The sequence below is a fragment of the Ziziphus jujuba genome, chromosome 1 (genome assembly GCF_031755915.1).
Source record: "Ziziphus jujuba cultivar Dongzao chromosome 1, ASM3175591v1".
Classification (NCBI taxonomy): Eukaryota; Viridiplantae; Streptophyta; class Magnoliopsida; order Rosales; family Rhamnaceae; genus Ziziphus; species Ziziphus jujuba.
The window spans coordinates 37,479,285-37,500,646 of NC_083379.1; the positions used below are offsets into that span (position 1 = coordinate 37,479,285).

The following is a 21,362-nucleotide window of genomic DNA, read 5'->3' on the forward strand; positions in this document are numbered from 1 at the left end:
TCTAAAAAAATAAAAATAAAAATAAAACAACAACCTAAATTAGTTTACAACATTAAGACTTGTTCATATTTATAACGGTTTTATTTATAATTATTTGTTTTTATATGGTCGTTTGGTGTTTTAATTATTAATATGATGCTTATATTTTTTTGGGACAAGCACTATCTTTTCTAAAATAATTAAAAGGTCAAATTTGTAAAAGGAGGACCAACTATAGTTTATATATTGATGTAACGAAATCATCATAATTATTTTATATAATGATGTATCGAAATCTATACAATGATTTTGCCTTATTTTTCTCCTTTTTCATGGAATCGCTTATTTCTCTCCTTGGGTTTAAGGGAAGTGAACAAGATGCATTTTTTTTTTTTTATATTAATAACACACGGAATATATATATATATATATATATTATTATATCGTTTTGGTCCAATTCCAATTTAAAGGTAGGTACTTAGTAATATATGCACGTCAATCCGGATTAGCCACAAGTAGGAAATTGGGGTTCAAGGGATTTATTATCTTACTTTTAATGGGGACCTTATAAATATTGACGGCCAGATGGAAAAATCATGACCGAAATAAATGATTTTGAGTTTTTTTTTTCCTTATTGATTTATTTATTTACTTATTAAGTTCATTGATTTTTGTAGTTTTTTTTTTTTTTTTTTTGGGGTGAAACTCCAATTTTATGATCGATGGATCGATTGGTAAGAGGTCCATATATCAACCCGTTTTGTCTCTATCACGTAGATCCCAATAATTTCTTGCTAGCCACACTACTCTATATACAATCACTTTACCAACTGGAGTCAAGTGACAGCTTTGGGGTCAGGAAATAATTGATAGTTACCATAATAAGCAGATTTGCAACCAATTAACAACATTCATTCCATACGGCTTACATTAAGAGATACATAAGCAGATACATGGATAACTACTCACTTTCGTGGCATAGAATAGAAATCACGTAAATTAATCGTACAAAGTTTATAATTGTTATTCTAGGATGAAGCAAAATAGTATTCCATAAACTATATTAGAGAGATACAGGATTGATAAGCAGAGAAGCAACTAATTCCTTAAGCACAGTGGTAGCACGAGTATAGCCATCTTCATCCTTGTATATAACATCAATGACACGTGCAAGATTGAGAATTCGCACGAGGAGTGGCATAGGAACTGAAGTTGGGTAGAGACACTCTTCGTTTATGTCTTTGCATGCATCGCTAACCTGTTTGCGAAATTCACTCACTGCTTCTTCTTCTGTGTCTCCAAACTGTTTCATGTATCATTCTACGGCTGACGCGACGTGTCCTCTCTTTTGTTCAAACTGTAAATTTATATATTGTATATAAAAAATAAAAAAAATAAAAAAATTCAATTATAAGCCTAGCGAGCCTAGCTTCGTTTGTGAATGAATAAATAATAATAATAAAAGGACAAATATTTGATGGGTACTGTGTTTCACCTTGTGGGATACCACATTGTCCATGAGTCTGCAAACTACCGATGATGCCCTTTCTCTCTTAGGCTTACTGAATAACCAATCGAAGAAGTGTTTGGTAACTTCATCTCCCATGCCAACAAGGGAAGTAGTTGCCAGCATTCCATACGTCGAGCTAACAAGAGCCACAGGCATATATTCCTCCATTATCGGTATGTGTTTCTTGTGAAACCATTTGGCCTCTTCGAAGTAAGCTCTCGCTTGATATTTCATCTGAAGAAAAAATAAAAATAAAACCACCAAACCAAATTATTTTGTAACATTAAGACTTGGTCATATTTATAACTGGTTTTATTTATAATTATTTGTATTTATATGGTCGTTTCTTGTTTTAATTATTACTATGGTGCTTATATATATATATATATATATATATTTTGGGAGAAGCACCATTTTTTCAAAATAATTAAAAGGTCAAGTTTGTTAAAAGGTGGACCAATTATAGTTTTATATATTGATGGAACGAGCTCAATATAATGATTTTGCCTTATTAAAAAAAAAAAATTGATTTTGCCTTATTTCTCTCTTTTTTCATGAAATTGTTTATTTCTCTCCTTGGGTTCAGGGGAAGAGAACAAGATGCATTTTTTTCAGGAGATTCTTACTGCTTGTTTAGCATAGTCAACGCGATATGATTTTCCTAGTTCGGTCATTTCCTCTTCAATTTCACTATAAACATCCAAGAGTGCCTGGTAACAAAACTGCATGTAGTCTGGAAGTTGACCAATCATACAAATGTCCCATCTGAAAATAAAATAATTCACTTCGTTTTAAATAACATATTTTACCAAATATATACTATGACGTTAGATAGTTATGGTCATAGAAAATGAGAATGCAAACCTTTCCACTTCAGTAAAGACCTCTAGTTCTTCGAGTGTACCGTACATTATTGAATAAATTAATATTTGTGGACTTGGCATAATCAATTACTCATTTACAGGATCTATTTATGCCATTAATGGGACTGTCTTATTTTATTATTTTGTAGTAGGGCCCTTGGTCACACACTCTCTATAAGACTCCAGTTGGCCCATTAGACTGGAGGACCAACTCTCTTTAAAAACCCAATGACTTACCCATATTTTTTCTAGTATTATTAAATTATTAAATTATTAGTATTTTGTATGTATTAAAATTAATGGGTAAGTGTGACTTGCAGAGACTATAAAAAGTCTAGGACAAGCAAACAAATATATGCCATACGGTATTTTGATATTAGGGTTTTCAGAGATCTGAGAGTGGTTTGAGAGCAGTATGTCCATAGGCACTACTTTACATTATTTTCTATTTTGCAGGATTAAAGATTTAATTTATCAATGGCTGCATTTGGAAGTTAGTAATTTATGATTGATGGAATTTATTATGTATATTTAGATCCATAAATCTAACAATTGGTATCAGAGCAGTGGTTAATATGCATAGTAAATTTCTTTGTAGTTTATCGCAGTTAGCATGTAAATATTGATCTGTGTTTCGGCCATTCATGATTGATTATCAATGTTCTAGATATATATATATATACGTTGCTTTACATTAATTTTTCTTTTCTTTTCTTTTCTTGATTTGTGTACATATGTAAATTTTGAGATTCAAGATTATGTATTCTATTAAACATATTTATGTATATATATATATATACTCATGGTCGATTATTGTTTGTTCTAAAAAATAAAAATAAAAAAATAAAAAAAAACCTGGGTTTTCGGAGACCGAATTTCACATGCTTGGGTGTTATAATTTTCTGGGTTTTGGACCAAATTGATTTGGGGAAAAAGTTTCCCAAGAAGATACGAAACAAACGGCACCAATTTTACCCAAAATTTTCTGGAATTTCTTGTGTTTCCATGGGTGTTTGTTTGTGTTTTGGCCGATTATAATCTTGAGTTTGGGTGTTAGTTTTTTTTTTAATTATTTTTCACCAAAATTGAGGCCGGATTATGGTTTACTAAGAACAGAGGATTCAAATGCCACCGGAATGGTTGAAAAAAAACGGTGGCCAAAAATCAATTTGATGATGGGTTGAACAAACGGGTAGAGTGACCCATTACCTATAAAAATGGGTCAAATCGCGACCCGGTTGTGTGGAGAAGAAGAAGCACACGACTTGTCATGTGAGGTTGTTTTTGTGTTGTTGCTGACATCATCACGGTGACATCATCTCTGTTGTGCTGACATCAGTGTGATGACGTCAGCAGCCGAGGTTTTTAAAAAAAAAAAAACTGTTTTCTTACTTATATTTATTCTCATTTATTTAATTTATTGTTGATTAATTATTTATTTATCTATTGTTTTTATTTTATTATTATAAAATAAAAATATAAAATATTAAAAAAAATTATTATTTATTTGTTTATTAGTAATTAGTTCATTTGTTTAATTATTTTATTTCAAATTTTATTAAATTAAATTAAATATTTGTGATTGGAAAATTGGATTGTGTGAGCTTACCCAAAGAGGCTTTGAGCCTAGTTGGTATAGTAGTGTGGGATTTTAGGTACTCATCTGTCGTGAGACTTATTTTGTCTGCATTATGTGTACCAATGTAATGTGTGTTGGCATAGTGGATGGGTTATCTTTTATTTATCTATATCATAAAATTACCAATATGTTATTTTTCTCCCACTTATTAACCAGGGTCTATACGGGTAACTAGGCTACCCTGTCGATAGTTTTAGTTGCTTTGTATGACGCTTGGAATGGCAGTGGAAGTTAATTAAATGCCATGTATTGCAGGCTCTGAGTTGCCCTGTCGGTGATTCAGTTCAATGCATTTGATTGTGGTTATTTGGTTGACTGCCCTTGGCCCGCATAAGGGTATCTTTAGTGCTACAAAGACCCTAAGCGATATTTATGTTTGTGTTTTTGTGTTGAGGGCTAGAAAATAGTAATTGAATTGTCTTAAATTTTTGAATGTCTTGTTGTTTACTATTTTTTGAGCTAGTAGCACCCCAAACCTTCTGCCCATGACTACCACGATGAAATTGGATGGGACAAATTATCAGAAATGGAAGAAAACCTTAGTTATGAATTTGACATTTATGAAATTGGATTTGCCTTTGGAGATAGATTCACCCAGGATACCAACTAATGATAGTAGTGCAGTAATTAGGAAACTTTATGAGGATTGGAAGCATTCTAATAAGTGCTGCAAAATGATGATGGAGAATTACATGGATGAACCTATATATGCTAGTATCCCTAAGGTTGATATAGCAAAAAAACTTCTCGCGGAGATAGGAAAGAAATTTATCAAGTTTGATATGAATGAGAAACATCATTATTTGGACCTTTTGAATAATACTGATGATGCTTATTAGATAGGAGAAAAGAAAGAGTACTTCAATGAAAGGTGTGGCTACTGCAATAAAATTGGACACAAGAAGATAGATTGTTGGCATTTGAAGGGAAAGTAAGAAAAGAAAGGGGATGATAAGGCAAATGGCGCCAACCAATCTTGAGCAGCATGTTTATATGGGAGATAACTCGAGAGTGAAGGTGAATATCATGGGAACAATCAAGTTAAAGCTTGCCACTGAATATGTTTTAGAATTACAAGAAGTTTCATGTGTACCCTCAATTAGGAGGAATTTGTTATCTATTTCACTTTTGGATAATCAAGGTTTTAGTTTTTTGTTTGGGAATAAAGTTGAGATGTATAAAGATGATAAAGTTGTTGGTTTTGGAACTTTTTGTGGCAATTTATATAGACTTGGTTTATTCAGTAATGGTCTCAATTCTTCTATTAATTCTGTTGTTGACCCTGTTATTGCTTCTAAACATTCAAAAGTTAATGATAATTCCTCAATATTGTGGCATAACCGTTTGTGACATATTTCTAGGCACAGAATGGAAAGGTTAGTGAAGGATGGAATACTTTCTAATCTTGATTTTTCCGACTTGTCGACTTGTGTTGAATGTGTGAAAGGAAAATTAACTTCTAAGGTTAGAAAAGATAAGATAGCTAGATGTGGAGATGTTTTGGAGTTAATTAATTCATACTGATATATGTGGACCTTTCACTCCAATTGCTTTGAGTGGTTACAGGTATTTTATTACCTTCATTGATGATTTTTCTCGTTATGGACATGTTGAGCTTATCCGTGAGAACTCGGATTCTTTAGTTGCTTTTAAGGAGTTTAAATTAAAGATGGAGCTTCAGAAGAATAAGAAAATAAAAGCTGTGAGGTCTGATAAAGGTGGTGAATTTTATGGTAGATATGATGAGACTGGACGGAATCCAGGACCTTTTGCAATATTTTTACGTGAATGTGATATTGGTGTGCAATATACAATGCCTGGTACACTTTAGCATAATGGCATAGATGAGAGGAGAAATCGCACTTTGTTGGATATGGTGCAATCTATGTTGGCAAATTCTAGCTTGCCATATTACTTGTGGGGAGAGGCTTTACGGACGGCAGTATATATTTTGAATCAAGTTCCAAGTAAATCCATTCCTAAGACTCCTTTTGAGTTGTGGTCAGGAAGAAAGCCTAATTTGCACCATTTTTGAGTATGGGGTTCCAAAGCTGAAGTAAGGATTTATAATCCCAAGTTAAGAAGTTGGATCCTAAAACCATTAGTGGATATTTTGTTGGCTATTGTATAGGATCTAGGGGTTTAAGATTCTTTTGTCCTTCTCACACCACCAGGATCGTGGAATCAGACAGGGCCATTTATTTTGAAGATGATTTTGGATTTGATGATAATAATGGAACACGGGTGCCTTAATTTAGAGGAGAAAGTGTTTTCATTCCCAGTTTAGTTGTTCCTGATAGAGATATTATTAATCCAGTAGTTGATGAACCAGTAGTTGATCAGGATGAACCCATCATTGAAGAGCATAATACCCCAGCTATTGTAGATGCTGATGTGCCTTTGAGAAGGTCACAAAGGATTGGGAGGTCAGCTATTCCTAATGACTATGAGGTTTACTTGCAGGAGCATGATTTTGACATGAGTGATGATTTAGATCCAGTCACTTATGAGGAAGCCATAAGCAGTTCGCACTCAAACTTTTTGGTTGGATGCAATGGAAGATGAAATGAGATCCATGGCATTAAATGGTGTTTGGGATTTGGTTGAGTTACCAGAGAGTAGCAAGCTTATAGAGTGCAAATGGGTCTTTAAGACTAAAAGAGACTCTAATGGTCAAGTAGAGAGGTATAAGGCTAGACTTGTAGCCAAAGGGTTTAACCAGAAGGAAGGAATTGATTACACAAAGACATTCTTTCCTGTATCCACAAAGGATTCTTTTAGAATCATTATGGCAATTGTGGCACATTATGACCTGGAGTTGCATCAGATGGATGTCAGAACTGCTTTTCTGAATGGTGATTTATTTGAAGATGTGTATATGGTTCAACCAGTTGGCTTCCAGCAAACAGGGAATGGTAATTTGGTTTGTAAGCTTAAGAAGTCAATTTATGATCTTAAGCAGGCTTCGAGGCAATTGTATCTTAAGTTTGATGAGGTTGTCACCAAAAATGGCTTTAAGGAGAATGTTGTTGAAAGATGCATATATATGAAGGTCAATGGGAACAATTTCATATTTCTGATGTTGAATGTTGATGACATACTTTTGGCTACTAATGACATTGACCTGTTAGCTGAGACAAAGCAGATGTTGTGCAACCATTTTGATATGAAAGATCTTCGTGAGGCTTCTTTTGTTTTGGGCATCAAGATTGTTCGAGATAGGACTAATTATGTGTTGCAATTGTCTCAGAGAGCTTATATTGATAAAATCCTTAAGAGATTTGATATGCATAATTGTTCTTCTGGAAGTGTATCGGTTATGAAAAGTGAAAAGTTTTCTAAAGATCAGTGTCCCAAGAATGATAGAGAAAGGATAGCAATGAAGAATGTTCGCTATTCTTCAGCAGTGGGTAGTTTGATATATGCTCAAGTTTGTACACGGCCTGATATAGCTTTTACTGTGGGTGTGCTTGGTAGATTTATGAGCAATCTCGGTCCTATTCATTACCAAGCAGTTAAAAAGGTCTTTAGGTATCTTCAGGGTACTAAAGATCATATGTTGACATATCGTCGCACCAACTCTCTTGAAGTATTGGGTTATAGTGATGCAGACTATAAAGGTTGTGTAGATGATAAGAAATCTACCACTGGTTATATATTTATCATGGCAGGAGGTGCTGTATCTTGGCGCAATACCAAACAGTCAGTGACAGCATCCTCGACTATGGAGGCAGATTATGTGGCGTGTTATGAGGCTACTCGTCATGTAGTTTGGCTACGGAATTTTATCCATGATTTAGGAGTAGTTGACTCCATTGAGAGACCTATTATGATGTATTATGATAATACGGTAGCAGTGTCTTTCTCCAATAATTTAAAAGGTACTCCTGGTGCGAAGTACGTTGATGTGAAATATTTTGTGGTAAAGGAGAAAGTTGAAGAGGGCCTCATTACTGTTGTTCACATGCCGACTTATAGCATGGTGGCAGATCCACTGATCAAGGCTTTACCGGTAGGCATATTTGAGGAGCATGTGTCCCGTATAGGATTGTTAGGCAGTTGAGACTGTTATGGGTCAGTGAGAGTTTGTTATATTTTCTGCAGTAATATCCATGTTGAGTATTATTTATTTATTTGAGTATTTTGATACATTGATGTATGTGGATCATTATTTATTTATGAGATGATTTATTACACATATTATTGCTCCTATATTTACAGGCCTATTGAGACTATTAGTCTATGTATATGTGTATGTTGATCCACAGGTGCCATGGTGAATCCTTACTACCTAGTTTGGATATATTGTTGTATCTTGTCGATACGCAATGTGCTTGAATGAAATGGTTTTGTGTGTTGGGGGATTGCACATGGTTAGGTAAATCTCTCCTACCTAGACTGAGTTTATGGCATGCAAAGTACTCAGTTGAAATGGTATAATGTTTTGGGAGATTTACTGAGATAATCTCTATGCCTAATCTAGTATATTGTTGTACCCTATCGGTATACTATATATTTGGATGAAATGGCATTATGGTTCGAGAGATTCTATAGTAAGTGAGTTTGGATTTTATATGATGATGATTATGCAGTCTAAGTGGGAGAATGTTGAATAAATTAATATTTGTGGACTTGGCATAATCAATTACTCACTTACAGGGCCTATTTATGCCATTAATGGGACTGATTTATTTTATTATGTTATAGTAGGGCCCTTGGTCACACACTCTCTATAAGACTCCAGTTGGCCCATTAGACTGGAAGACCAACTCTCTTTAAAAGCCCAATGACTTACCCATATTTTTTCTAGTATTATTATATTATTAAATTATTAGTATTTTGTGTGTGTTAAAATTAATGGGTAAGTGTGACTTGCAGAGACTATAAAAGGTCTAGAGCAAGCAAACAAATATATGCCATACGGTATTTTGATATTAGGGTTTTCAGAGATCTGAGAGTGGTTTGAGAGTAGTGTGTCCATAGGTACTACTTTACATTGTTTTCTATTTTGCAGGATTAAAGATTTAATTTATCAATGGCTGCATTTGGAGGTTAGTAATTTATGATTAATGGAATTTATTATGTATATTTAGATCCATAAATCTAACATACACATCATAGATATCGTCAATAACAGAGGTCATTGCAATGACTTTGGTCAGCGTCCTCCTTGAAAGGTAATATTGAGGCTCAAAATAAACACCTAGAATCCAAAAGTAACACTCAATTACTTATCTATTTCAAAAGGTAGTTTCTTTGCAAATTCCAACTCCTTCCACCACCTAAATCCCAACAAAAGAAAAAAAAGAAATGATCATTTTCAAATTTCTTTTTATATTTATGTATATATAACTTTTCTATGTTAGTTAAAATAGTCTAATTTTTTGTGGGTTCTAGTTATATTGTTGGAAACCGAACGATTTTATATCTGGTTATACCTTGCAATATCACTTAGCTCCTTCTTGTGCACTTGCTGAAGAAAGTTGAAATCTAACTTTGCGAAAGTTAGAAGAACCTCATTGTGTGAAGGGTCTTGGGGATAGATGGACATGTAATACCTTGCCTCTAGCCTAGGTAAACCTCTTCAGATAGGCCGATTCAAGGCACGAGCAACTTCATGTGACAGAGGGTGGCTCAGATTGGATGCTACACGCTCAAGATGGGTGGTAGTAAAGGCAAGAGCTTCGTCTAGTATATTTTCTCCATGAACCCTAAGGTGTGTAGCTTCGTATAAACTTAGCATTCCTCGAACATCATCAACAAGGGATTCCTTAAATTTCCCTTCCACACCCTTGAACTTGCTGAATATATCTGCTTAATTCACCACCGAAACTTTGTAAATTAGTTCTTTATTAATTTTTATAACAATTGTATATTGATATGTGCTATAAGTGCTTCAAAGTGCTTGATGCAAGTACTTACCACAGGGACTATTATAATCTTGTTGTCTAAGCAACCGACAGCAGAAAGCAACAGTGTAAAGGTCAAAATCATTTTCATGGTCACAAAAGTTGTAACTGAGAGTGTTGATTTGCTGCAAAATTTCTTCAATCTCTCTTTCAAAATGGTAAGCCACGCCTAAGCGCTGAATAGCATTAACCAATTCGAGCTTTTCCAAAGGAATATTGACAGGAGCCACTACCATCTTCTTCACTTGTTCCTTCAACTTCCGAACCTGTTCCATTTCTTTTTCTATTTCCTACAGAAAGCCCAAAGAAAATAAGCTCGAGACTATTTTTGTATTAAAGAAAACAGAAGCACAAGAAATAACATTAATTAATAAGTAACAATTTTTTTTTATTATTATTTTTTTTTATACCATAGAGTCTGAAGTAGCATATGATAGGAAATGGTCACCCCAAATGCTTGGATGAAAATTGGCAGAACGGCGATTCACATCGGATACATTGGCAGCAGCATTTGGAATTGGAATGGTTGATGGAACTTGAACTACCATTTATTTTGGTAATATGAAAGTAATAGGTATTGGATATGTAGAATATTCTTTTCTTTTTTTTTTTGGGTAAGTATATTAAGCTTGTAGCTATGGTAGTATGAGTGGAAGAGACTGGTAATGTTCTCCATTTATAAAAAAAAAAAAAAAAATCCGAGTACTGAGAGTGGCTATCTATTTGCTCAGCATCTATTTCCACACGTGCCAATTCGATTTGCATTATTTCACTGCCATTAATTTCATAAGTGGTGCCCATATATGGGATACACATCTTCTGTCTCCAAAATTCTGTTTCCAATTTTATCCTACTAATAAAAAATCAACACCTCATCCAAAATACCATCACATATTGTTTTATGTTTTCACATCATTCATCGTTAAGTCATACTAACAGAAGCTTTCTAGTAGCTGCAAAACTCCAACTGGATCCACTTTATTAAAATTTAAAAACAAAGTCCTTTATCATTCTTTTTCTTTTCTTTTCTGTTCTTTTTTTTTTCTTTTTTCTTGTGCCATTCTTGTCATTCTTCTCCCCATCAACTATAACTTGTATATTTTTTAATTATTATTATACCAATCGGGTCCCACTCATTAAAGTTTCAAAAAAGCCCAAAATCATTCTTTTTTTTTTTTTTAATTTTCTTTTTTTTTATTTCTTATGCAATCCCCTGCCAGTCTTCACTCTTTGATCCCGTAACTGTTATACTTTTTTTAATTACTATTGTTTTTTTCTACCGTGCGGCACTACAGCAATTTCTTTCTCTAGTTTTTTCTGTCGTGAGGCACTGTAATAACCATCAAATCGTACCTATCATTCTCGGGAAAAAAAAAAAAAAGGTACCTTCTTTATTATAAATTAGAAACTTCATGCGTAGTTTTCAATAAGTGATTATTATTTTCTATATCAACATTCTTGATTATTTGCTTGAGGAAATTTATGTAATTATTATATTCAATATTGATTTCAATTTTAATTATATAATATTTAATCTAAACAATAGAAAAAACATATAAAATTTAATTATATATCTTTTTCATTTATGTGTTTCGTTTGGTAATGTATCCATCAGAGGGCTTAAAATATGATATTGCATTCTTGTTATATTCTAATATTTTATAATAAATTAAAATATTCTAGGCTTTAAAATATTATTTTTTATTTTTATTTTGCTTCGATATTAATTTTTTTTTAAATATGATTAAGCTTGTCATATATATATATATATATATATATGTGAAGTCCCACATTGGTTGGAAAAGGGAAGGAAGTACGCCTTATAAAGTGGTATGGATACCTTTCCCATACGGCGCGTTCTGACAAAATCTTGAACGCTGAGTTGTAAGAGGATTCCCCAGGCCCAAAGAGGACAATATCGGACGCGGATGGTCTGGGCTGTTACGGCTGGTATCAAAGCCAGTACTCGGATCGGTGTGCCAACGAGGATGCTGGGCCCCAAGAGGGGAGAATTGTGAAGTCCCACATCGGTACGCGTTTTGACAAAACCTTGAGGGCTGGGTTGTAAGAGGATTGTCCAGACCCAAAGAGGACAATATCAAACGTGGATGGTCTGGGCTATTACATATATATATATATATATATATATATATTTATACCATTATCTTTAATTTTTATGATTCTAATTTTTTTCTTTATAATATTTAATTATAGTGCTGAAGATCATGAATAATGATAGTTATGTGGATAAAGATATTAATATGTCATTGGAAGATGAAGATAAAAAAGATGAAGGAAACATAAATGGTCAAGAAAAAATAGAAGCGATTCATTCTAAAATTTTGGATGAAATGATACCAAAAGTTGGAATAGAATTTAAAAGTGAAGATGAAGCTTATAACTTTTATGATGCTTATGCTTACAAGGTTGGTTTTGGCATTCGAAGGAGTAAAGGACATAAAGATTAAAGTGGAAAGATGAAAAATAGAACTTTCTGTTGTTATTGTGAAGGCTTTCGGGAAAAGGATAAACGAAATATTAATGTTAAATCTCATCATGCTAAAACGAGATTTGGTTGTTTAGCTAGAATGAAAATAAATTTGGATCAGACTGGTAAATATCGTATTACCGATTTCATTGCCCAACATACACATGTGACATCAACCCCCAGTAAAAGTCATTTGCATAGGTCTCATAGGAAGTTAACTTTTGTCCAAACAGTTGAAATAGATATAGCTGATAGTTCAAGAATTGCTCCTAAAGTAAGTTTGGAGTTAATGGCTAAGCGAGTAGGTGGATATGAAAATCTTGGATTTATTCGTGATGATTACAAGAATTACTTGAAAACGAAAAGAACAATTCAAATGAAGGTAGGAGAGACTGATGGTGTTTTGGAATACTTACAATTTATGCAATTAGAAGATCCTTACTTTTTTTATGCAATACAAGTGAATCAAGATGATTTGATAAGTAATATTTTCCGAGCAGATGCAAAAATGATGATTGCGTACTCTGATTTTGGTGATGTAGTTAGCTTTGATACAACTTATAGGAAAAATCAAAGTGGTCGACCTTTTGCTATGTTTCTAGGGGTGAACCACCATAAGCAAACTACTATATTTGGAGCTGCATTATTATACAATGAAAGTGCTGAAATATTTATCTGGTTGTTTGATACTTTTGTAAAAGTAATGTCAGGTAAAAAACCAAAAACTATTCTTACTGACCAATATCCAGCAATGGCAAAAGCATTAACTTCTCAATGGCGAGAAACATGTCATCGGTTATGTATATGGCACTTGTATCAAAATGCAGCAAAACATCTTAGTGAGTTTTTGCCAAATTTTGAGAGTTTGCCAAAGATTTTAACAGCTGCATATATGATTATGAAGAAGAACAACAATTTTTTCTAGCTTGGAATGCAATGCTTGAGAAATATGATCTTAAAGATAATGATTGGCTTATACGAATGTTTGATTTGAGAAAGAAATGGGCATTGGTTTATGGCAGAGAGACTCTTTGTGCAAATATGACTACTACTTAATGGAGTGAGAGTATGAATAATGTGATTAAAAATTATGTCAGCTATCAACACAATTTATTGAGGTTCTTTGAGCATTTTCAGTGGTTAATTGAAGATCGTCGTTATGAAGAACTAAAGGCTGATTTCAAAGCGATTCAAAGTACTCCATCGTTATCATTTCTAGTTGAAATTCTAAAAGATGCAGCAAGTATTTGCACCCCAACAGTATTCAAGGTGTTCCAAGATGAGTTATGTAAGGCTTATGATTGTGCTATGCAAATATTTGATCATATTGGGATAGTGATAGAGTACAAACTTACCAATCATAAAAAACAATTTCAGCATACTGTTAGATATGATTTTTGTGATAACACAGTGATTTGTAGTTGTAGAAAGTTTGAGTTTACAGGAATTTTATGCTCCCATGCTCTTAAAGTTCTTTCTTCCAAGGATATAAAGAAAATCCATGTACAATATATATTGAAACGATGAACAAAATCTGCAAAGTTAGGAAATTCTGAATTTGTATTTGCAAATGCAATAAATGAAGACCCTAAAGTAAGTTTGGCAAGACGTTATAAGAATCTATGTAGATTGCAAACTCAAGTGGCAACGAAGGCAGCAGCAACAGAAGAAACATATAAAATTGCAAGAACCGCTCTTGCTAAGATTTTAGAAGATGTGGATGCATATTTAAAAGACAATAATATTGGAAAATCCATTTCTAAAATCATAGAGGCTACAACCGTACCAAGTGCTAGTGAGAAGATTAAAGGAATTAAAAATAAGGAAAGAGTATGTGGAAAATCTAAAAGGCCAAGAAATGCTCTTGAAAATGTGCAAAAGAAGAAAAATGTTGCACTTGGAGAACCATCTCAGCAACAGTCACATGCTAGTGAAATAGCACATAATGATGTAAGAATTCACGTTCAATTCAACAAACTTAATTATTTTAATATTCCAGTCAATGCAATTATAATTATTATTAACCAAAATTTTGTCTGCGTTATTTATATTAATATTTAATATATTTGCATATATTTTCACTTGCAGGTTTCTTCTAATTTTAATAGTCAAGATCTATTAAACTTGCCATCAACATTGCGCTTGGATACCATGGTGATCAAGTAATACTACATTTTTAATTACATTTCATCTTTGTGGTTCATGCTGTATTTTTTTTTATGGTAAAAATTATTAATATTATTTTATTTTCTTGTTTTTTATAGATATTAAAATATTATATATACTAGGTTCGTAGTCATGTTGCTTCAACAAATTTGATTCAGAATACAAGTATGTTGAATTTATTAGAATAGGTATTTCAAAAGATTATTAAATATATATATATATATATAGATATTTATTTTTTATTTTAAAGTTTGCGTTATTTTTATAGGAAATGACATGTATTTGTGTGTCTTTTTGTAGGTGCATGCAATCCCCCAAGAACACCAATGTTTTGGATTCAATGACAATTATATCATTGATAATAACAAGAATATATAGAAGTTTGACACAGGATATAGAAACATTGAGAATAAGTTTTATATCATTTGTTTTTACAATCTAATGCACTTTAAAAACATTTATTACATTTCTTTAGAGTTAAAAATAATATTTATATATATATATATATTTTTTTTTTTTTTTTGATGAATAAAGATTTTTTTATATTTGATGATAGATGTGTTTTGTTAAAATTATAAATTGATATTTTTTTTATATATAACATAACAGAAAGAAATTGCCGCAGTGCCTGATAGAAAGAAAAACTAGAGAAAGAAGCCTTAATGGCGGCTGCTACTGCACGGTAAAAAAAAAATAATAATAATTAAAAAAATCAGGGTTTTTTCAAAAAATAGCCACCTTACAACTCCATTTTTGAAAAATAGCAAAATTTAAAAAAAAAAAAAAGCCACCTTGGGACAAACATAGCCTTGATAAAATTGAAAATTACGCAAAAAGGTTTTTTTTTTACCCTTTCCTTCTTCCTCTACACAGCCGTTCCTGGGGTTTCTCTAAGGTCACTCTTTGCATCTCATCTCCTCTCACTCTCATTTTTTTTGTATTTTCTCATATCTCAAACTAAAGTCAGGTAAAAATTTTATCTTTTTTCTTATTAGATGAAAGTAAGAAAATATGTGTTTTTTTTTTGTTTTTTCTCTTTCTCTTTTTTCTTGTATTTTTTGTTAGTTTAGGGTTTTTTAAGCTTTTTATTTAATATGGGTATGCAAGAAATTAATTTATGAGCTGTTATATGTGATTTTAAAGATACTTAGGTGGCATATGGTTTGAAAATGGGGGAAATTTTGTGTAAAACTGAAAAATTGCGAAAAACAGTAAAAACGGAGGAAATTTGGCGAAAAAGATGAACTTCCGCCAATTTCCTCCAGATTGTCAGTTTTCGCAAAATTTTCTCCAATTTTTCGCCAATTTTCCGCTAGTTTTCCACCAATTTTCTGCCAGTAGGAAAAAGCTATATTTGGCGGAAAAAAAAAAAACAGAATCAACTTTTTTAATACAGTTAATATGTTTGTTTAGTATTATTCAAATTTTATATATTTATTGATTTAGTTTAACGTTATTCATTTAATTTTGTAGTAAAATGGAAGATGATGACATTGTAATTGTGGTTTTATACAATGGAACATTGGTACAAAATGATGGTGGTAATTGGGAGTATCAAAATGGTAAAAATATAATGGTTTCTGTCGGCAAGAGAAGCACAAAATCAAAGTTAGAGGATGAGATTTTCAATTCTATTGAGATAGATCGAAATGAATATTTGCTAAAGCTAAAATGGTTATATGGACGATGTGCAGAAAAGTTGGATCCTACAGAAATACGATGTGATAGGGATGTGAAATGCTTTTTTCAAGAAGTAAGGAATGGAGGGATGACAATGATGCGGCCTCCATTGTATGTTGAGGTAATTTCGAAAGTTGAACATGTATGTAGAAATGTTCATCAAACAGCATTTGCTTTGGATAGTGGGAGTAATCTTCATTCTTTTTCTTGTCCTCCAATTGGCATTCGTCTACCACAAGTGATACGAACCTAGGACGACCTGCTCCTAAACCCGTATTATATTAGCCCGGATCTTAATTAAGTTCAAGTTCTAATGGATTGGACCTCAACCCCTAACCAACCTGTGGTTAGAAACCTTGGTATAATGTAGACGCCACAATAGGGGATGGAAAACCTATTGATAAGTCAAGCTAAAACAACCAATTCTCTAATGGTGTTTTAGGTGTTCTCAAAGAACAAAGAGATAATTAATCTCACAAATATTTTCTTAATCAAATCAAAGTTGTATTCTTATTGAAAAATAAGCCTTAAATAGGCTACAAAGCCACAAAATAAAACCCTAAAAACAAAAGAAAACCAGCCACCACACATAAAGAAACCTAGTTGGCTGAAACTATACTTCCTTTCCTAATCTAAGTTTGATTAATTAATTCCTTTATATTAAATTAGGAATTAATTAATTTACAATGGAAAGAATAAAATAAAAACCTTGAAAGAATAAAATAAAAACCTTCCTAAAGTTATTTTTTCAGAAAATAAATAAATAAAAGCCAAAAAGTAATGGTAGTTTCCTAAAACAAAAAGTAAAAACAAATTAGGAAACTAAAAATGCTAGCCTTTTTGATCAAGTTGACTTTGATCAATCTTTGACCTCTTTGAGCTTGAAATCAGCTTCTAGATGCTTTTTAGGATGCCAATTAAGCTGAATATGAAGTCCCACACGTTGCCCATGCTTGGAAAAATAAGAAAAGGCTAAAACAGTAAAATACAGTAAAGCCAGCAAGCAATACAGCAAATTCGGCCAAATTGTTGATGCTGTCCGTACAAGCCCTTTTTGATTGCATTTGAGGCTGTTTTAACTTGATTCCATGACCTCTTAGGCATATGTATTGAACCCATAAAGCATTGGAACCATTTCATGCTTCCCGGACTCCAAAAATGTACCAAAACCGTCACCCGGGTCCGTATCGGCTTCCACCACTTGGATGCTTCGAATAGGCTTTGTATCTTCAAGTATGGACAAGCTCTGTTGAGATTGATTACCCTCTGTATAAATACTCCCAGGTTGCCCTTAAATCTCTTAATTTGAGCTCTTTTGATTGGCCTAATCTTCATCCGTGTCGAGTCAGCACCCCAGCGGGTTATCGGTGGAGCGGGCTCGGGCGGAATCACATCATTCCCCTCCTCTTGAAAAGGATTTGTCCTCAAATCAAGATCATCACCTGCAGAAAAAGGAGTTAAATCAGCAACATTAAATGCAGCACTCATGTTATACTCACCTAGTAAATCAAGCTTGTAGGCATTCTTGTTATTGGGCTCCAAAACTTGAAAAGGTCCATCCATAGGCGGCATGAGCTTTGACTTTCTTTGATTAGGAAACCTTTCCTTTTGTAAGTGCAACCAAACCAATTCTCCTGGGTCAAATACTATTACAACAAAATCTAGAAATACATGCTCATTATGGTAAAAATTACACTTTTTAAAGTTAGCAAACAATATTTCCCAAATTTTCAAATTGCCACTAAGTAAAGCTCTCAACAATGCAGATAAAGTTCTATGCAATAAAGACATCTTTAAATAAGTATCTTTAAAATTCATGGTCAGCAATGATTTCTTATTCATAATTACTTTATTAACATCACCAAAGCTAAGATAAAAATTTATATTCTTCCTTTCTTGTCTTCCTTTTCCTTTCTCACTCAATGCCATCTCACCTTCCTCACTCTCAGCTTTTGCACCAAATTTTTCACTCTTGGTTTTATTAAAATATTTCCACACAACCTACGTATTAGAAGACTTACCTTGGATAGCAAGCTCACCTTTTCCCTCTTGATTGGATGGTTGTCCACTTCGAATTTCATTTGGGAAAACATCTCCAAATTCCTTCAAAAGAGAAATCATTGAACTTGGCAATTAAAGTTCTTCAATGTTAGTTTGATCATTAAAATAATTTTCTTTATAAATCATGACCACCAAAGGTTTCTTACACTCAATGACCTTATTAATATCCCCTAAACTCAAATAAAAATTGCTACTTGACCTTTCTTTTCTTTCTTTTTCTTTTTCTCTCTCGGATTGGCGCAAACCTTCGGATTTCCCTTCCTTCTCCAAGCTCTCGGGTTTGCCACTTTCTTTCCCCTCTCTTTCAGTTTTTCCTTGATCTTTCCACTCAATATGAGTCTTAGAAACCTTACCTTGATCAGCAACCTCATTCTTACGTTCTTGAAAGGATGGTGAAGCCGTTGGTGCCATACTTACTTTTTCCTTTAGCTTTTCGGCTTCTCTCCTTTGTTGCATTTGTAATTGGTCTTTGTAAACCTCTTTAGGAGATAATGGTTCCAGCTTGACCTTCTTCCCTTTAAACCTGAAAACAATACTATTTTCTCGACCAAAATGAGTAGCATCTTTATCAAATTGCCATGGTCTACCTAATAGTATATGTCCAGCAATCATGGGTACAATATCACATTAAACTACATCCTCATATCTACCTATATTAAATTTTACTTTGGCTTGTTTGTTTACTTTCATCTCACCACTATCATTAAGCCATTGTAATCTATAAGGTTCTAGATGTTTAATTGTTTTCAAGCCTAATTTATCAACTACAAGATTACTTATCACATTAGTACAACTCCCACTATCTATAATCATGCTACAAATTTTACCTTGTATTTCGCAGCGAGTGTGGAAGATGTTTTCTCTTTGTATCTGCTCTTCATCTTTGTAGACAGCAAGTACTCTCCTTGAAACCAAGCTCAACTCGGCATTAGATGTATCTACAGGTTCAGCTTCATCTTCATTGCAATCCTCCTCTTGCTCGGTTTCAGCCCTACTTTCTTCACTCGCAGATTCCAGCTCACCATCACCCTTTAATACCATGATTCTTCTATTTGGGCATTGGCTGGCTATGTGTCCTCTTCCTTGGCACTTAAAACAAATTATTTCTCTGGATTTTTGAGGTTTAGGATCAGATTTTATCTCAGCTCTAAGTGCTTGGACAGATTCGGTCTTGACCTCCCTTCTTGGCCGGTTGGTAGTTTCTTCTCCTAATTTCGGCTTCAACTTGTATTCATAAGTGGAATTGCTTTTCCAGCCACTTGAACTTGTCCTTCCACTGCTAGAAACTCCTCCAAACCGTGTACTAACACCCCTCCTCTTGAATTGGTTCTCAAGCTTAATGGCTACATGCAACATCTCCTCCAATTCCAAGTATTGTTGTAATTCAAGTTGGTTGGCAATGTCTCGGTTTAACCATCCAAGAAATCTTGCCATGGTTGCCTCCCTATCCTCATTCATATTCAGCCTCATCATTAACATCTCCATCTCTTTGTAATAATCCTCCACGGACCTGCTTCCTTGAGACAAAGATTGAAGCCTTTGATGCAGCAACCTATGGTAATGGGATGGCACAAACCGCTTCCTCATGGCTCCTTTCATTTGTCGCCATGTTGTAATTAAGTCATCACCAACTCTCCTTCGGGTGCTTTGCTCATTTGTCCACCATTGGAGTGCATAATGGCCAAACTCCATTGCTGCCAATTTCACCTTCTTAGCCTCTGAATAATTATAGCGGTCAAATATCATCTCCATCTTTTCTTCCCACTCCAAATATGCTTCGGGGTCACTTTTTCCCATGAATGGTGGGATGTTGATCATGATATTGCTAAGATTGTCATCTGTTTCTTCCCTCCTATATCTTCCATGGCCAGCTCTATCTTGGACAGCAAAAGTTTTGTTCATACCTTCCTCATAGTCTCCACCGAATGGCTCCTCATTAAATTCCTCTCTCGGTCTCTCGTGACCTCCTCGTCCTTGGTCTCGTCCTCCATGGAATTCTTGCCTATTTCTTGTGTTCGGCATTTCTTGTGAGGCTTCTAGCCTTCCCATTCTTTGATTCACATGCTCAACTTGAGCACTAACCCGCTGTATTGACTCCAAAACAGCTCTCATGTCCGCTTGGTCTCCACGCCTGGTAGCTCGTGGATCACCATGAAATCCTACGGACTCCTCTTCATTAATTTTTAGTGGTGTGTCTCCTCTTTTTATTCTAGAATCTGCCATGTTAGTAAAATACTGCAAAAATAAAATAAATCCTCACAATATTCACTCCCTCACGTGTTTCACTCAAACAAGGTCTCGACACTCGTGTTTGCACACTAGTTTCGGCTTTTACCCTCTTTTAAGCTCACACACTCTTGCCTTTTTCCACTCAATGAATTATCTCAAAGTTATAATTAAAACACCCACAAACAGCAATTAGATCACTAGTATGTTTTAATTAAACTTATCAACAAAACAGAAGCAAAAAGTAGGCAATACCGAAAGAATCCAACAAATCCTAATTTTTCGGCTTTCTAGACAAGAAAACACAAAATAATGGGAAAACGTTGGAATTTTTGAAAACTGCACCAGATGGTAGTAGATTATGAGTTCAAGAATAAAATTCCAGAAAAAGAAATTCAAATACGAACAAGAATCAAAGAGAACAAAATTATAGAAAAGTGTTGGTTGTTGTTCTTGTAATTCAAGTTTTGTATCAATTCCTTTATCTAATTTTAATCCAAATAATTTAAGCACCCAAAATCCAAATATCCAGCAGCAAAAATAATTCTCCAGCAACTCAAATATTGAATAAATAATAAAAAACCAGCAGCTCCAACAAATTTCCAGCAAACAAATCAAACTCCAACAAACCGAAATATTTTTTTTTTTTTTTCGGCTTTACCTTCTTTTTTTTTTTTTTTTCACTCACAGAACATAAACAACTGCAGTAGCAAGAATAATTACCAAAATTGCAATTCCAACTCCAAAACAAACACCAAACCCGTGACCTCCAAATAAACAAAATGTGCAGTTTTTTTTTTTTAAATGTTGCCGCAAACTTCTTCTTTTTTTTTTCTTGTTT

The 21,362-nt window shown here is 33.6% G+C and overlaps 1 pseudogene; it reads right to left on the bottom strand.

The window, feature by feature from the left end:
- Positions 1–970: 970 nt before the first annotated feature.
- On the bottom strand, positions 971–10,448 carry LOC125421369 ((-)-germacrene D synthase-like; annotated as a pseudogene).
- Between the last annotated feature and the right edge of the window lie 10,914 nt (positions 10,449–21,362).